At 36.6% G+C, this 19068-nt stretch overlaps 1 protein-coding gene across 9 annotated transcripts in view; it reads right to left on the reverse strand.

Annotated features, from left to right (window-relative positions):
- ZDHHC14 (zDHHC palmitoyltransferase 14) overlaps positions 1–19068 on the reverse strand; it is a 91827-nt gene that overhangs the window by 70177 nt on the left and 2582 nt on the right. The gene's annotated exons all lie outside the window — the stretch shown is intronic.

A 19068-nucleotide genomic window follows, 5' to 3' on the forward strand; every position in this document is an offset into this window, starting at 1 on the left:
CTGAGAGAGGAGACAACTGTACTACAGACAAAAATCAGAAAAAAAAAATGCATTAAAAAATCTTTTATAACATACAGAAGTGTAGAATAAAGCAAAATATTTCAAGTTAGAAAAGATCCACATAGGATTTCAAAAAAAGGCAAGAACCGGCAGCATGGGATGAATAATGAAGTTGCTCATCAAAAAAGTTTCTGTTTCTGCCCTGACTATGACAGCAATTACTCAGTGTAAATCTAATGAAAACCTTAAAAGTTGCAATGGTGAATTAAAAAAAACCAACTCCCACATCATTGATTTTGTGACCTTTCGTCTTATACCAAAGAAGCTTGCTACTGCCTCTGCAAATTTCTGCAATTGCTAGTACTCACAGAAATATTAGTATCTTTCAACGGTAATGAAACTATTCAAGCTATTATTCAAGTGATGACCTAGTTTCTCTTTCCCAAGAACTATAAATTTTTTTTTTAATCAATGCTTTTGGAAACACAAACAATCTAGTCTACTCATTTTCCAGAATCAAACTCTGTGATGTTGGTAAACCTCACATACAAAATCCAAGTATGTTAAGGGCTGCCAAACCAGGAAGATAAATACTCTGGTGTCTGTATTTTTGATCTAAAATAGCAAAGACATAATTCTACCATTATGAAATTACATATAAGAAGCAGACTTCCCAATTAATTTTACCAATTACACTTGTAGGCACCTCAAAACAAGGCCAAAATCTAACTTAAGTTAGTGTCAGAAAAAAACTCCAACAAAGTAGAGTAAATAAAGCAGATTTAAAATGTACCCTAAAGAAAGTCCGAGCTATGCCAGTCTGAGCTATGAAGGCTATTTACACAGTGCATTACAAAAAAAAGTAGAATATATGGAGAAACTGCCTGCTGGTTTAAAGGCACTGAGATACCTAGGTCTCTTTAACACAGAAAGTTTTCATCTAATCTGAAGTTATACACCTGAAAATACCTACTGAGAATAAAGACTACTACATGATTTTGGGTGGATCTCAATGGAGTATTATAAACAAGAGGGGGTTCAATCTACTTAATAGGTAATTTTTTTCAAGTATTCCTAATATTTACAAGTAAATTAATTTTCTCAATCTATGACTAAATATTCCTAGATTCACAGAAGATTGAAGTGCTTTCTGCCAAAAATTCAACACAATAAAATATATTCAAGCTGTTAATAGAAAAAATAGAACATTATGTTCTTGATAAGCACACACAAACTTTATGCAAGCATAACTATGAATTTAGAACCAAAACATTGCAAGTATTGTATCTTTATTTTGCATGTTACATTATTTTCTAATCTTTGAGATACAAATCATTCTTTGTCAGCTAATATTAAAGGTTTAAAAAATGTGTATTTATCAGTCAATGAAAGCAGAAGAAAGATGGCAGGAGGATTATGGCCTTATCCCTTCCACTGACTAATTTTCAAACATATCCAAGTACCAATTTAAATTGTAAATATAAACTAGCTGATTAATATGAACAGACAAAAAGATCATGCTTTACAATAATTTTTTTTTTTTTAATGTAGTAAGACTGCAAAATACCATCTAATCGATTTGGTAACCTATGAAATTTTTAGTGTCATACTTCATTAATTACCTTGCTTAATACATCAGTAAATATTTATATTGATTTCTTCAGGCATAAATAGTTTACTATGATTACTCTAAACTCTAGATTGCAGGTTCCTTTTAGAACTCTTATATGAGTCACAATAGCATCCCTGGTTTTGAAAGTTCATTTTCTAATATCACCTATATGTAGTAATAGTTGCAATGCATTAAGTAACTGACATAATTATATTCTACTCAATATACAGCACTCCTTCTCTCAATCCCCAGCTCTGCTGCATTATTAATAAAGACATGAAAATCAGGTTTCAGATAAAATCCTTCTAGTATTTCATAGCTATATTAATGAATAATGGCAGTGGAACCATCTTCAGAAGTTACTCTTCTTTAAGAAAAGATCACGAATCACTTCAGATTTACCATGCCTTGCAAACAACTTCTAGTGAGGACAACTCCACAATCTTCCTAGGAAATTTATTTCAGTTCTCATCCACACTTGCTCTTGGAAGAGGTTCTTTTCTACTAATATCTACTAAGCTCTAACCTGAATTCTTCTTCCTGCAACTTAAAAGTCATAATGTCCTGGCACAGCCTAAGCAATGTGGAGAAGCTTTTTTTATCATACTTCTACATAACCAAAGGAATAAATGTAACTCTCTCAGCATCATCCTCTCTGATTAAAATAAATCCCAACCTTCTTTAAGGTATCTGGGGTCATGAGAGGGAAGGCGAAAAGAAGGAAGAAATTCTTGTGATTAAGAAAATTGCCAGTTTTAGTGACGGGTTCTCCATTTTTGAGAGAAGTAAAAGGGAAGGAGTTCAGGAAATCTAGACAAAAACATTCAAAACATTTCTCATTTTAACAACCTAACTTATTCATTGTTAGGAATGAAATACCCAAGGGAATACAGTATCTTTCAGTATATTGCCTGTATCATTCCATGCACCAACAGGACTATTAGGAAGAAGAGTGAGCTCTCCAGTAAAAGCAACATGCTCAAGTAATTAAACACATGCCACTTCTGATCTACAGTAACAGTTTACACTGACACTAACTGGATTTAACAATTTTTGTACACATTATAAGTGTTGCCTGTGATGTCTTCCAAATATGTGAAAATTTCACTTAACAGAAATCATCATTCCAATCTGAGAAGAATAATCTGATCTAATCTGGTTTCTGAGTGGATTCTTAAAGCCCTATTTGTCATAGTTCAGTGTCTCTCATTAATAAAAGGTTTCTTTTTACACATCTTTACATTACTGTTTTGCACAACACAAAGCACACAATTTGTTCAATTGCTATCCTGCACCTACCAAGCAGTGCTTAAAGGAGAAATGTACTATTCTGAAGGGCTTGATTTGACTATGTTAGTTCTACTGGCAGAAAACAAACTGAAAACAGAGATTCTGAAGAACAATTTTAAGTATAAGCATGTGAAAAAAAAAAAGAAGTCAGTAGAAAAAAAATCTGTGAAGATACCATCTTAAAATAAAGTGCCTTCCAAAAGGTATTTCTGGTTGTAATAAACAAGACCTTAGAGCTGGCCTTCAATTTGTAGCATGAATTGTGCTACACACCACATTTCTAGAACACAACAACATGTTAGATACTTCTTAGTGAAGGATATAGTTTTTCCCCAGTCAAAAAGCCAAAAAAAAAAAAAAAAAAACAGCAAATATTGCATCTGCATATGTCAGTAGCCATTTTCTCCTTTTCATGTGTCAAATTCCACCCTACAGATATACCTTTATTAAACTAATGACACAGCTGTGTTCACAACCATGAGATGAAGAGACAGATGCAGATTACTGGACTTAAGCTCTCCCAGCAGACAGCCTCATGTATCAAAGTCACAAACAGTAGTAAATTTTAGTTGATGTCTTATCAGAAGAAAAAGACATCCCCTTTAAAACTCTGCTGCCAACAAATAAGAAAAAAGGTTTGTTTGTGAATGAATTTTTGCTTAAAGAAAATTCCAGAATTCCAGTGGAACCTGCCAACACAAGAATCCATTGCATACAGCTACCTTAACAGGACACAGTCCTCATTCATGCTGAAATCCCTTCAGTGTCCTGTGGGTCCTTGCTTTAAATAAGGGAAGTCAGTGGCACAATAATATATATGAAGGGTCAGCAGTTCTGAAACGCATTCACTCCCATTGCTCAGAAAGACAGCTGGACATAGTGACCTTCAGAACAAGGTTCATCTTTTTTTCCCAGGCTTTGTGCAAGAAAAGTAAACTCAAAATGGCAGGGAGCCTTGATAACTAGCTGAGGAAGCAGCCAGTGCCAATCTTACTGTAAAAAACCCTACCCCGAGTCATAGTGGAATAATAAATAACAATAAACACCAAAGCAAAAGTAGTTTCGCTTCTCCATCCTGACAGCTGTTTAGTATTAACTAGGTTTTGTGTCTGCTGATCAACAGCTGAGAAAAATCTCTAATGGAGCAAAAATTTTCATCCAGCATGTGTGTGACATGCACACACCTCTGAGTTGCCTTTAGTCTGATCAACACCTGATCCTCTTACAACTACTACTTATAATTAAACACTGCTTTGATGTATTTATTATTTTTTCATCCATACTAATGCAATGCTGTCACTGGAGAACCAAGCTGATCTCCTCAGCTCCCTCCATTGGTATATGAACTCTAGTCCACTTTAGTCAACACAAGCTATCAAAAGGCAGAGTCATCTTACAAACTGGAAATAAATTTAGCACTATGATATATGACCAAAGCTGAAGCAGTAAGTTTTCTGCACCTTCAAAACAAACAAACAAAAAAAGATTAATATTTAATGCTGATATATAAAAAGCACAAATGAAAGCTGATTGTCAGAATCAGCACACAAGAATTATGTTAGAAGTAATGACAAAAAATTATACCAAACAAGAAGGTTCTGAAGCACTACAATATGAAAATGAAAACCAGTCAATATAGGCCTGATGTATCTAATTATCAAACTATGTGCATTACATTACCTTGCAAAGAACAATGTCTTAAGCACATAAAATGGTCACAAAATGAAATGTATATGCTAAAAACCATTAAGTCATGGACTTTGCTAACCTACATTTGCTACGAATTCCATGTCATCAAGACCTAGGCAGTTTCACAGGTCACTTTGGTACACCATATGTTTCACTACTGACATGTGTTTAAATCAAACAGCTGCACTTATGCAACTTGCTTAAACTTTGACTGAAAAGCAGTATTAATATTTAGGGTTACAAAACGGAATTTACATTTTTATTCCTACACAAGCAGCATTTAGCCACACTTGATCAAATATTCTGTACAATGCATTGGTATCACGTTAGAAATAGGTGATGCATCAAGCCACTTTGTTTCATACAGCAGAGCAGTAGCCTCCTGTGCAGATCACCCAATTCTATTCATTCACAAATGTACTCTGTTGCCTGCAAAGAGCATCTCCAAACCTCTCCCAGTTTCTTCCAGTAACTACACTGTGAGAACTATGAAAGATAACAGTGGCAAGTAAGTGCCATCTGAACAGCCAAATGCCTCCAAACTACAAAGCACAGCAACTCTTCTTTTCTAGTACTCTCATTATCTACAGTGTTTCCCTCCTCACTTAGAGGAGCACTAAAAAAAAGGAACTTTGACTTACTCGGAGGACTTGCAAAAATGAGGCAAAAAGATGCAAGACTACAGCATCACTACAAAATGAAGCCCTTGCCTTTACCTTTCCCATCACTAAAACAGGTTCAAAAGTTTTCTTGAGCAGAAGAGGCAGTGCTGCCCCTTTTATGGTTCTCTGAAAAGACCCAGAGGAAGAAGCATCAATCCACAGAACACAACAGTAAAGAGCAAGCCAATGCAAGGTGTTAGTACTCCAAGAGAAGACAAGAAGGGAAGATAATGATTTGGGAGGGAGTATGTGGAAAAGAACAGAAATAGTGCCTGTTTGGGAACTTACTGGTCTAACAATTACACACAGAAAAGCTATTCTAAAACAAACTGCAAGATTGCTACATTCAAGACTGCCAAAATGAAATAAAATGCTAGCATGCCTGTAGAAGTTAAATGTGATACTCTTCTGCCAGGCTCCCCTTCCTCTGTCATACGCCTTTTAGTTTTAGGACCTTCACCTCAAATGCCCCCAGAGAATCCTGCTTCCCTTATAGCTTTAGGTAGGACTGCTCTGGAGATGAGCTGGAGTATATGCAAAGATGACTTCTGCATAATAACACTATACAGAAATCAAGACTGCAGAAACTGGAAGGCAAATGGTGAATGAAGCAATTTAAAGAGTTTCTTCATATTAGCTGCCTACAGCCACAGGTGAAAGCAGCCCTGCAGAGATTAATTCCCAAAACCAGCTGTGCTACCAAACTCATAGTTAGGCTGGCATTGCTCAAAAACGTAATTTCAGTGAAGGAGTTCTGCCTTGCCCTTAGAGAGGCATGTCCAGCATAGGCACAGGTATCAGATTTTACTTGTTAAAATTCAAGTTCTTGGCAAATGTCAATACTTTCACGAAGACAACACAACACACATCTTTGAGAGACTACCACATTTGCAGACTCCTGCCTGTGTATAACCAAGAGCTGAAATAACCCACTATCTCTTCTATATGTAACCTGCAAGTGAGTCTCCCAGGTCTTTCTCTCACCATTATAGTACTGGAAGTCAAAAAAAGAACAACACTGCTCAGAGCTACAGAGCTTCCCTGTCATAAGACTAGCACAAGAGAACTCAAGAGCAGCAAAAAAAGGGAGAAGTATTTCTGGACTGAAAAAAGCCCCAAAAAACTAATTTGAAACCTTAAAGCACCACCAGTGTACACAACTGTCAATTACAGCTCTCTTTCCTGACCCCCTCTTAAAACAAATATATAAATAACCAAACTCCAAAGGAGTCAAACAACTAATTTCTATGCCCCATGCTGTCATTCCCAGCATCCTTAACTCAGCACTAATGAAGCAGGACTGCCGGTGTTTCATCACAAGTCTTGTCAACATTTTGTATCTATTCCATTTTTCATATGCTTATTTCTTACTTTCAGGCTCTGAAGTGAGAGGGATGTTGATGGGACACAGCATGTATATGCAACTTAAAGAGTACAGTCCAACTATGTCTACAGTACTGGATGCAGTAACAACTGAAAAATCCAGCATGTGTATCCAAAGTTATTACTGCCTTACCTAGAGGTACTAAATATGGAAACAAAACAACTTTCCCCTCGAGTAAATGAAATTTATTTCCAGAAGCAAATACTACAGCAGTTCAGTTCTCCACCCTTTGCTCCCCCTCAACCCCGAACTCTTCTGCATGTATTGAACAACCCTCAAAAACTGTTCATCTTTTCATCAGAATATGAGGACAAGTATAGCTGGCCTAGGGCTGCACTCATTCTGAGTGACCAGCAGAACTATGCAATTCTTATCTGTGGAGATCAACTTCGGTAACAAATTATACGTTCCCTAAATCTTTGACCTTTACTGTGCAGGCAAAAATAATACTTATAGTAAAGCTGAAATTAAAATATTATTATGAGACAGTATTATTTCAATAAAATATCACTTCTTTTGGATTGAACTAAGCAACAAACTTTTGATCTCCTTTCGCAAATGGCATTTCTTTGTTGCAACAGCAAGAACTAGTGCCAACAACTGTTTATAAAAGTTCAGAACAGAAAATAAACTTACTTTCACCAAGAACAGTCAACCACTGGGTAACTGCAGCTTCAGACTATCATTTAGCAACTTGAACTGTTGGTTAAAGTTTTCTAGGATGCAATAACAGAAAGGTATGTGCATTGGGAAGGGCATGTTTACCTTTCAACTGAGCTGGATATCAGCCCGTAACAGTTTCACTTACTGGGACTCAAGTATGTCAGTTGTTTTTCACATATCAGAGTATTTGGATTTTCACATTCATTGCCTGTTTCCAAAACTCTTTGAGTATGAGTTGAGTAAAAAAGCAAAATTATTTTACTCCACCCAGTCCTTATAGGCTTTCCTCTGCAATGTCCCTCTGCCCTCAGCATACTACTTTTGATATACTCAAGTACTGGAAATGAGATTCCAGCTTTCAGAAGCTAGTATTAAAAAACAATGCACAGTGCAGCTTGATCCTAAAAGAACCTGTGGAGGAAAAAAAATCCCATACTCTACTCTAAAGATGAACACTGACCTCATCAGTGATGAGAAGTCTTAAAGACTCCACACCTCAAGGTGAAGAGAGCCTTCTGAGCTTTGTGTCTTGTGAATGATTACCTTTTCAAGGTCTTATATTGAATGACATTAATCTCTGTAAGATTTCAGTCCAACTTCTTCCCCGTCTTCTGCTCTACAGACAATTCCTTCTGCTCTAATTAGCTTTAGGTGTCTTATTTAACAAAATCATTTTAAAGGCCAGCTTTTAATCGCACTATGAATAGAGACATACACTCCAACAGTCTCTTGCATGTAGGCTATTCAGATTTCCATTAACTGCTTTATCATCCTTCCTTCAATCTCCTAAACTGAAAGTTTCAACACTTACAATAGTAAACAAAACCAACAAAACAAAAACCCTACCCAAGCAGGAGACTAAATGGGACTGTGAAGAAACATACTATTCCCTTATGTTGTTTGCTATCTCAGCTGAAGCTGGGAGAAATGACAAGGATTGACAATACTCCCTTCCTGGTCCAATTTAGCGTATTTTGAGCTAACTCAGCTGTTTTTATAAAGTCAAGAAGCATTCATGGAGCTTTCCATAGGCTCTGCTATCAAATGCAATACAATACATTAGCTCTGCAGTCTGGAAATGGGGAACACAGACTACTCAAGAAATGATGCAGGAAGAAACACTGCTTCAGTTGCTGCTCCTGTGTTGTGTTACAATTTCAATGTCTTTAAAAACAAAATCAGAAAATCGCTAAGACATGAACAACTAAGGGGTGCTATTTGAAAGATGCTGCAGTTCAAGTTCTACAAACTACAACCTTCAGAAATAAAGTATGGTTAAAAAGTCAGAACTCTGCAGATTTCCATTAAGCAACTAAGATGTTCTGCTTCTACCCTCACAGATGCCAAAGAACCAAGACTACTTAACAAGTTTCCTAAAGTTGCAATACAGTTCAAAATCACAGCAGTGATGATCTGACAACTTCCTCCCTCCCACTAGTAATAACATTTCTTCTGAATTTATAGGGATTCAGCTCAGTGATCTAAAGCAGCAGAAAGTTTTTCTTTGTGTGGGCAGAAGGGAAGGATAGGCCTTGTGCAGGAAGGGAACTCCCTGAAGTGGCTCACCACTGGGTGGGGAAAACAGCAGAGCAAGACAAAAGAAGTGACATCTGAGGCCTGGAGAAGGGAAGAGGTGGGTCCATCCTTTTCAGCACTCTACAACTATCAGATTCATCTTCCTGCAATGGAGACTTGTAATCAGAAAGGAAATTGGGATGCTCTCAAATTTTGTTTGAATTCTTGAGCAGAATGTCAACATCTGGCCTCTCAAACAAAGCAGGCAGGTCTACAGACATGAAGTTCACTCTAAAAAAACAATGCTTTGGATGTGTGGTATGGGAAGATGTCCCCCTTGGCTTTCACCAGCCTTGAAGAAACTTAATTCTGATAGCTGCTATGGGACATAGAGATTCTTATATATATTTTGCTTCAGTAAAATACACTGTATCATTTAAGCTTTTATTATTATTTTATTTCCAATTTTTAATCCAGAACGGGACACCTGCCTTGCTGGAATTATTTACACATTTAATTTTTTTAAGCAAATCACCCTTTAAAGGGAGCTTGGACTAATCTGACATATCTAGGGTGTTTTCCATTCCCCAAAGATAACTAATCCAGCTTTAGCAGCTTTTCAGACGAGCCATTTCGTTCATATCTAGGAAGCTGTAACATACTATCATTTAAGGTACAGAAGCTGATCTGAAGTTCGTTTTGTCAAGTAGCAGGCTCAAGGAGGAAGCTGAACCTGCAGGACCCAAAGGACTTTTTGACCTGACTCAAGCACTAGGAGACACATCTCATGGTGTCACATATCTGCATAACGCTATAGGCAAACAATGCAGATGACAGGAAAAAAAATTATACTCTCATTTTTTGTGACTATGGAAAGGGAAAAATTAAGTCTTTCAACTTGACTTTACTGCCTTCATATCCCTTGTACAGCAACAGTGATCTAAGCCTATCAAAATGAAAGTGTCTGGTGATTTGATGGAAGAAAAGAAAAGTTTACAAAAGCAAGACAAAGACAACATGATGAACATATAACACTGCTGGAACAACTGTATACAGAGACATTCTTTTGTATGAAATTTATTAAAACTTAATGCTGTTATTTACAAAAAAAGAAAATACTAACTATAATTCAGGAAAAGCCAGATGAACAGTAGAGGGCAAAGCTTGGTGAGGAACAGCAGAAAAGAACATGACAGGAACCTCCAAAAACTGTTGGAAAAAGCACTTTGAACTGAGAAAGCCACATTCAAATGTGAGAAAATAGAAGGATCAGAAAGCACAGCTTTCACTTAGAAATTTTAAGTTTTGTTAGACTGAGACCTTAGGTTCATATATTGCAACCAGATAAAACTGAAGTTCTTATAAAGTTTGCAAGTGATAAATGAGTCATCAAAACAAGATTAAAGTTATCTTGCTAGATTAAAAACATCTTGCTTTGCTGTGTTGTGGTAAGTTCTCTGATTTTCATAGACATCACAGAGCAGCTGAGGTAGGATAGGACCTCTGAAAATTTGGTCTAACTTCTCCAGATCAAAGCACGGTCAGCTAGAGGACACTGCTCAGGTCTGTATTTGGTTGGTTTTCAGTATATCCGTAGTCTCACTGGGCAACTTATGCCCACTTCAAATCATCCTCACAGAAAAAAAAACCCCAAATATCAAAACAAACAGACAAGCAAACAAGCAGACAAACAAGCAGACAAAACAAAACAGACACACAAAAAAAACCAAAGCAAAAAACCAAAACCAACCAAACAAAACAACCCCACAACTCCCCCTTCTTTCCTCTGTTTCAGTGGTAATCTGTCTCTTATCATTGAACACAACTGAGAAGGTCCAAAGCTCCTCTTTTTCACTGCCCCTCCCCAGTCCAGTACTTACTAAATAGGATTCCTCCGTAAGCTTTCTCTTCTCCAAACTAATACAACGAAGCAAATCAGAAGTGAATATGCTTTTTTAACAGTGCACTCCAATCTTTGGTATCACACCATGCAGCACACTGCATGAACCCATCTACTCTGACTAATGATAGAGCACACCCAGTACCTCTCAGCCCTGGAAATAGTTCAAATCATGTTAAATAATAAAAGTATCTTAAAAATTGTATTTTTTCCTCATATAGAAGCATTATGAGCTTCAGCTCTAAGGAAACCACACTCACAAGAAGCAAGTTTATTAGTAAGTTGCAATGCTGATGAGAGACAAGTCACAGCTATTCTAGCTTTTATTTTACTTCGTAGTACTTTTAACTGCTCTACACAGTTCCAAATAAGGAACAATTATAACTCTTCCATATACTAACTGAACACTAGAAAACCCTTTTTGCTAGTAAAAGTGTTTACTAAGGAACATGCATAGATGTGCCATGAAAACCTGCATCATGTGCACAAACAAACATGCCAGCAAATTTTAAGTACAGTTTGCTCTGACACTCGCTTCTCTGCCCAGAATGATGGCATTCGTAACTAGCGGGGTATCTCACAAGTAATGAACAGGCAAGTTCCTGATATACAGATAGTGATACACAGTTTGAAAAAGAGGGGATACAAGATTTCTCAAAATCAGAGAAATTTTGTATTGGTACTCCTTTTGCAAGGTGGAGCGAAGAAGCAGCTTGCTACTCATGACCATGCTTTTAATCTACATTAATAATTTGTACTATGTTGAATATTTATGCTAAAATACTAACGAATTCTAATATATCTGTCCCTTACTCTTAAGGGCTGATATATATTGATCATATGTACAAGAAATGTATACTAAAGGCTTCAAACTAATTTCATAGACTAATTTCACTCAACACAGACAGTGTGAAAATATTATCTTGCATTTAAACTGTAACACAAAATTCACAAACTTGAGATTTTATGTACATCAGCTTCTGAGTTCAGGTTCTCTGTTTTCAATTTGATTTTCAGTATTCTATCCGATTAGTTTCATAATTTTTTAAAATAAGAGTAAAATTTATAGAAGCAGCTGAACTAACTACGTATTTACCACAACAAATGCACACTGCCAGTTATTTACTGCAGTATGCAACTTCAGGGGAGAGCAGGGGTGGAAAAACAAAACAAAACCAGCTATGAGCTCATTAGCCAAGCTCATTATGTAAGATCTTATTAGGCACCATCCCACAGTAATGTGAATAAACCCTATGGATGCTGATAAAATATAAGTGATTATATACAGAATTGTATAGTGATATATCACTATAGCACACTGTCAACTTAGCAGTTGAAGTGATTGAGTTGAAGATCCATTTGGGTAAGAGCTCCACTGATGCACACTGCAGAAAGCCCCGTTTGCCTACTCACTGCAGTATGAGCAGGAGCACAAACACGAATAAACAACAGAGTAAGGGACAGAGCGTGTGCTGCCCAAAACTGAAACTTCTAAACAACTTCAGCATCCTTCCATAAGTATGTTTTATATTAGTATCATTTAGTACTTCTGCAACATGAGAAATATAAACAGAATTTTATTTGGGGCTATTAAATATAGGCTTCATCTTGATTTCTCAACTTGTCTCTTTCTCTCATTTGTAAAAAATTAATCCACCTTACAGTTTTGTATTAAGTTCTGAAAAACAAATGGGCTCTAATGATACGAAGTTTAATAAAATTTTAGTAGTTCCAGCTGACCTCAGGGGATTTTCCCCCTTTCTCCATCAGATTTGTCACATGAAAGATGAACTGCCCTGCTATGTGCAAATCTTCACTGACAGCCTAGACCTGAAGTCATCAACAGCTACTACAGCCTCACCGGCAAGAACCACCTGTTAGGATAAGAAAAATTTCCTAGATAAAGCTGTTCAACTTTTTAAGCAATTTTTCAAAATGTTCCAGAATTTTAAGCTAGTGTTGTAGGGTTTTTTGACTGGGCCGTTTTGAAACAAGCATGCAGCTTAGAAAGTTAAAAACAGTCTCCGATTTCTCCTCTTCTGCAGCATTTTTCACTTTCTCATTAATTAGTGTTTGAGTGCTAGTCAACAGTTCAATGCTGCACTAAAACAGAGAGACTATTTCCTTTAGAGACTTTATTTTGCTGGGGTTTTTAACTACTCAAACAGTAAAACTTAGGTGTTAAAATCTACAAAAAACCCCAGATATTTTTTAATACAGTATTTTGCCAGCCCTCCCCCTGCCCACACTCAGAAGATAATTTCTGGGTCATCCAGATCCAATTGGGATACTTTGTTTTGTATCAAATGCCATTTACAAAATAATAATGCAACATGACAGCTATGACAGAAATTAAATCATGTAACAACAAAGGTATTTTTTGCATAATTAGTTCAATTTTCAACATGAATGTAAAGAATACTTTACATGAACCTAAACATGTAACATGATTCCTGAGAAACTATGGGAAAACACCGGAAAAAGACCATCTTTCATTTAAAACACAAGTGAAAATTTCTGCAGAGTTGATATGAGAAGACTTCCAGATAGCCACATGACAATACCAGTTTTCCAAGGACAGATGGAGATGTCATGAGTGTAAATTTCTTTAACGTGACTACACCAGTCTCCAAAAGATACATTCATTCAGACAAACAGCATCTACTCAGGGAAGGACAAAATGTAACAGGCATAATATGCAGATATCAACAATAGAAACCTCAAACTTTGGAGTGATAAATTAAGACATTTTATCAAACAACTGTCACAAGATTATAAGCCAAAACTCGTACTCTGGAGATTCAATATGTAGAGAAGTATTAGCCATCAGCACTTGTAAACATTTGAAGATATATACATACACACACACACACACACACATATATATACATATATATATAAAAGAATAACTAAACTATGAAAATTACCTTCTTTCTCCCTTCTCTGGAATGAATATAAAATATTCCAGTTAAGGATTTACACCTATCTACAACACTTACGGTGAGCCTAGAAATCACCCACCAGTCAACAGTGATTGAACTTCCCAAGGGTTTGGGTGGCATCAGGCAAGGTTGACTGCTAATGTTCACATTTCACTTTGAAGATGCATGTGTATTGATGATCCAAAGCTACACAATGATTTCCTCAAGGTCCCAAAATGATATAGTATCTGAGAAGCCAACATCCCAGAAGCTGACATCCCACTGTACCACTGTAGTCCCTATTTTCATTTCCTTGCACCTCCACAAAGAAAAAATGGAAATATTAGTAGAAAAAAAATTTTTAAAATTCTTCTCAATGAAACAGCAGATGAATGCCATCAACTAAGCTGTATAAAAAAAAAAATAAATCTCTAGCCAAAACAAAAACGAAACAAAACCACCAAAAGCCAAAAAACCAAACACCCTCAAAAAGAAAGAAAAATAGCTGTTTAACAGCTGTTTTGGAAAGCAGCTTAGTGTTACAAAACCATTAAAAGTTTCTGCAATTTCAGGGGAAGTAAAGAAGACATGACTTCTAAAAACATGAGAGGTTACCCTTCCTTTTGCTATTCTCACAGAGTTTTACTCTGAAAAATTAAGCCTTTAGTCATTGTCCATTTCTATGTAAATAGACCAGCCTTGAAAAACAGATGTGTATGACCTAATATCAAATGCCATTAGTTAATTTCTGGGCAGAAGGATTTCAATTTATATAATTCATTCGAAGCAGGTTTACAAGTTTATACTGACATACCTGCTCAGTGACATGCTACTTTTGAGATATGGTAGCACAAAACTACTCTCTTTTGGCCAGGGAGAAACTTCAGCAGACACACCCGCTCAGATCACTGAGAAACTTAGGAGATTAAGAAAACTCTTTTGTAATGAAGAAAAGCTCCTTGTCAAGAAAAAAAGTATTAGATATACTTAGTACATGGGAGGTATTTGATTCTGACAGTTAACATTTTCAGGGCAATTAAGTGCAAAGAATAAACATTCTGCTTGGAATGCATATGGTCCCTTAGAAATTGACAGTATAATTTGCTCAATACAAAGCATAAACCCTGAAGATTAGACTTGCTGTATTCCACGTCTTTTTCACTAAGTTATCAGAAAAGTGTAATATGACAAGGAATAGAAATATTGCTCTGGCTTAATTTTAATGACAGGTTTAGGAAAAAAACAACAAAATAACAACAAAGAAAACTGGGAGAAAAGAACACCTACTGAACACTGCGCTCACTTATGTCACCATGCAAAATTAGGCAGTGACTGCCCTCATGCAGAAAAGGATGCAGTTCTCTCATTGAATAATAATTTTAGTTTATATACTATAATTTCTGCTTTAAAATGCATTTTGACATCTTTAACAGGAAATTCCCTATAAGCTTAGATCAGCCTTTAACAGTTAGATTGAAGTCACATTGGTAGCACTTTCTTCTAAGGAACTCATAGTTTAAGGACACGGTCACCACGAGACACAAGTAATTTACTTGTCTTAAGAGCAGAGAACAAAGATAAAGGAGGTTATTAGAGGAACATTTCACCTACTTGGCATACAACCTCATGCTAAGAGACCACTTCTTGCAAGAGCAGAAAACACTTGCCATAAGATGAAAAGGGTTGTTAATACCACAGTGAAAATGCTCAGCTTACTGACATCAGTGTTTACACACAGAGGTTTGTCACAGTGAGCAGCAAGTTACACCACTTTACCACAAAGTTCAATATTGAACAATCCCCACATAGCATCAGAAAGTGACTCATGAATGTCTTCCAGTCACACTGGTTTTCAAAGTGGGAGGCATGGAGCAGGCTGCCAGCAACTGCGACTGCACAGAAATCAATGGTTTGTACACGTATACACGTAAACAGCTTCAATTTAAATAATTTTCCAGCATAGATCTTTTGCAAGAAAATGCAATTACACACACGCTCACCGCCCCCCCCAAAAAAAATTAAAAAAAATCAGGTGTTAGCTCAAAACAAACAAACTAAAAAACCCTCCAGCTTGCTGAATCAGTGCAAGCATCAAGTGGTATCAGAAGTGATAGGGCTCTGATTCACATTTACAGAGAAAAAAGCTACACTGCTTCAGCCCTTCTAGCATCCTACCATCTGCTTCAACCTTCTTCCAGAGCCACTCACCCTGCAAATAAGTTGACAGAAGAAAACATGACTGTGCCTGAGTCAACTCAGTTCAGCCAGCATTTTCACTTAAACCCACGTTTTTATGGAAAGTTTAATTTGCCTGCCTGAGCTGAAGCAGCTCAGGTGCAGACATGTTCCTTCCTGCTACCTGCCCAGCGAGGCCCAAGAGGAAAGGGAGCACTCAGAGGCAACTCACAGTAGCAACACAGCCGAGGTCGTCAGCCACCGCTCTGGAACTCGTGATCTTGTGCATCCACATGAGATTTGCCATTTAACAATATGTTTGTTTCATTAATCCTACCGTGTTCTGTGTTATTTATGTCATTCAGCCTCTATTTTGCTTTCCTATAACCTACAGAAACAGGACCCCAAACGATCATGAGCATAAAGGGCTCTTATTTCTTTTGAATATGTATACCTAGCTAAGTGCAGTAACTATGAAGCATGTTAGTTCTGCCTCTACTGCACAAATAAAGGACTTTACATACATGTAAATATCATGGTTGAACCAGCTACATACAGCAACAGATCTGCCCTTCAGTTACAGATGCTATCTTTACTCTGGGGAGAGGAATTAGTTTTCTAAGCTTTAAATGCAGCTACCTCGATAAATGAGCGTTAAATAGTTTAGGAAAATATACATGTCAGTGCAAGGCAAAGGAAACAAGCCAAAATGCAACACAAGGCCAAGTTTACAAGAAAAAAGAAAAAACTAGCTAAATATCTCAAGGTTAGGGTTAGAAAATGTTTCAAGGTAAAGTAACATACCCAAATTTCAAAGACAAATTCAATAATTTGTGGTGTCTCATTTTGAGCAATTTAAAATAGGCATAGTTTTTAAGAACCATTCAGCACAGCATCCCTCAAGACCCAAAAGTGCTTGCAATCATTCACGTTACATTTAATAAACAAGTTACAGGAATAAAACTGCTTGTAATTTGCATTCTCTTCCTTTGGAAAGGGAAGGAAGCAGGACTTATAAATATTTTACATGCTTGAAAACTCATCGTTTGTCATTTTTCTTTTAAGCAAATTCTGGCTTATCTCTTTGAAAATGAAAAAGAACAGTGAAATGATAAAAGGAAGAAGTGGTGATGCACTTCGAATAGGTGAGAGATAAAAGTCAATAGAGAGAAAGGAATAAAACCAGCTGAAAGCAGGAGTTAGAGAAAGTAGGCAGAAAAAAAGCACAAAAGCAAAAATATAAAGAAACAAAAATTACAAAGGCATGACTCAATGTCAAAAGCTGTACAGGTCAAGATGCATGACATATGTTTGCTTTTGGAGAAATAGGATTTGTTGACTCCGAGATACGTATTTCTTCCCTGGAGAGCATTCCAAAACACGAGATACAGCTCTGGATGTATGGATGTCAAGAATAAAATAGAAGGAAGGGAAATCATACTGAAGGAACAAATGAAGCTGAAGTATAAAGGACAAGTGTTTGTGTTAGCATGATGCTTTCCAAGGAATTAGCTGTCAAAGTAACCTTTCCTACTCCCCCCACTTCACAGCCTGTAACCAGGGAATGTCTTGAACCATAAGTACCCATTTTTAAGTTTCCAAAACCAAAAGGAACAAAATAATTTATTTCCACTGTAGCAAAAAAGAACAAACATTTCCAAGAACATACAGGGTACCTTCCTCTTCAATGGCAGCTTGACCTTACACAGACACACACGGCACACGTTCATTTAAATACCACTTTGCTCCACAGGTACACAAAGGATTTAAAGGCATTTCTGTCATATACAATAAATGGCTCGTTTGTGAGGAATGCCATAATCAAATCAGCCAATAATGGCAGCGACACTTAACACTCAGGATGTTATCACTGATCAATAAATTAGTAACTTCACACTAGTAGGAACAGGCACATATAGAAACTGCTTGAAAGTAACACTCTTCAATAAGAGACTCCTCTCTTTTTATAACATTAACAATCCTCTGCAGTTTAACCATCACAGATGTACTGAACACCATTCTCACAGTTTTTAGATTTGAGTTTTAATTAACCTTCAGAGGATGAGTAATAATTTTTCAATGTAAGTGCTTTCTAAAGACCAAAATCTACCTTATCATTATAAAAATGGAATACCGTTGCCACCCTCTACTTTGATTTTCCTTAGGAGACTGCAAGTGATACAAGAATGACTCAAGACCAGTACACACACAGAGAATTTATACAGTTCTATTATATAAAGCCTAAGATTCCTCCCTGCTTCAAGACTGCCAGTAAGAATAAGCACCGACTATACATGAAAATCCTTGACTAAAAATGTTATCAATCACAAATGGTTACACTGCAAATATTCTCAAAGATGCGATGGAAGTTGCAGAATTCAACTCCAGTAGAGCATGTAGCTCACAGTAGTGATGAAATCAGAAGGTGATGAACAGCTAGCAGCTCATCCTGCTCTAGTAGTTCTGAATCATGCAGCTGCAAAGAAAATTTATCTCTGAAAGATCAAAGTGTTAAAACATATAAATAAATTGCAAATGGTGGCTTAATAAATCAGTTTTACAATCCTGATTATAAAACATTATACCTTCAATCCTACATTTACATTCTGGTATCTGCAGGAAGTACAGCAGGCTTCAGAGCTCAAGGTGATGAGACTGCACACAGATAGAAGTGTCAGCCCACATAGAAAAGCTTTCCAAAAGCTTAATCATGGCAAACAGAACAGAGTAGCACCCAGTCCTAATGCAATACTATCAGGTTACACCTTTAATATCCGTTTAAAACCAGGAAAGTAAACACACTTGCAGTGTGGATACCATCATTGTCTGTGTTATTTCAACTACTCAAATGATACTCAAGCAGCTTCAGAATGTCTGAAGAAGATTTACATTTAATAAACCCCTTTAAAGTAACCTGGAGCCCAGGTGACAATTCATGACAATTCATCTACTGAGCTCACATATACACATAGTCACTGGTTACCAGATGAGCATTTTTACCTTCTTTACTGCTACCATTATTGTTAAGATGATCTGCATTTAATAGGTACAATTTAGGGTTTGTTAATGTCCCTATATTCTTGCTTGAAGCACCAAGTAATGAATCACCTTTGGCTTTCAACTGCACTGCTTAGCAAAACAATTTCTGGAGGCAGCATTGAAGCTTAGTTATAAATAGTTCTTATTGCAAAAATAAAAGTAATTTGAATATATCTTCCTGCCACAAGTCAAACTACAATAATTTAAAGCAGATAAAG

Source organism: Sturnus vulgaris, chromosome 3 (assembly GCF_052056855.1).
Source record: "Sturnus vulgaris isolate bStuVul1 chromosome 3, bStuVul1.hap1, whole genome shotgun sequence".
NCBI classification, from domain to species: Eukaryota; Metazoa; Chordata; class Aves; order Passeriformes; family Sturnidae; genus Sturnus; species Sturnus vulgaris.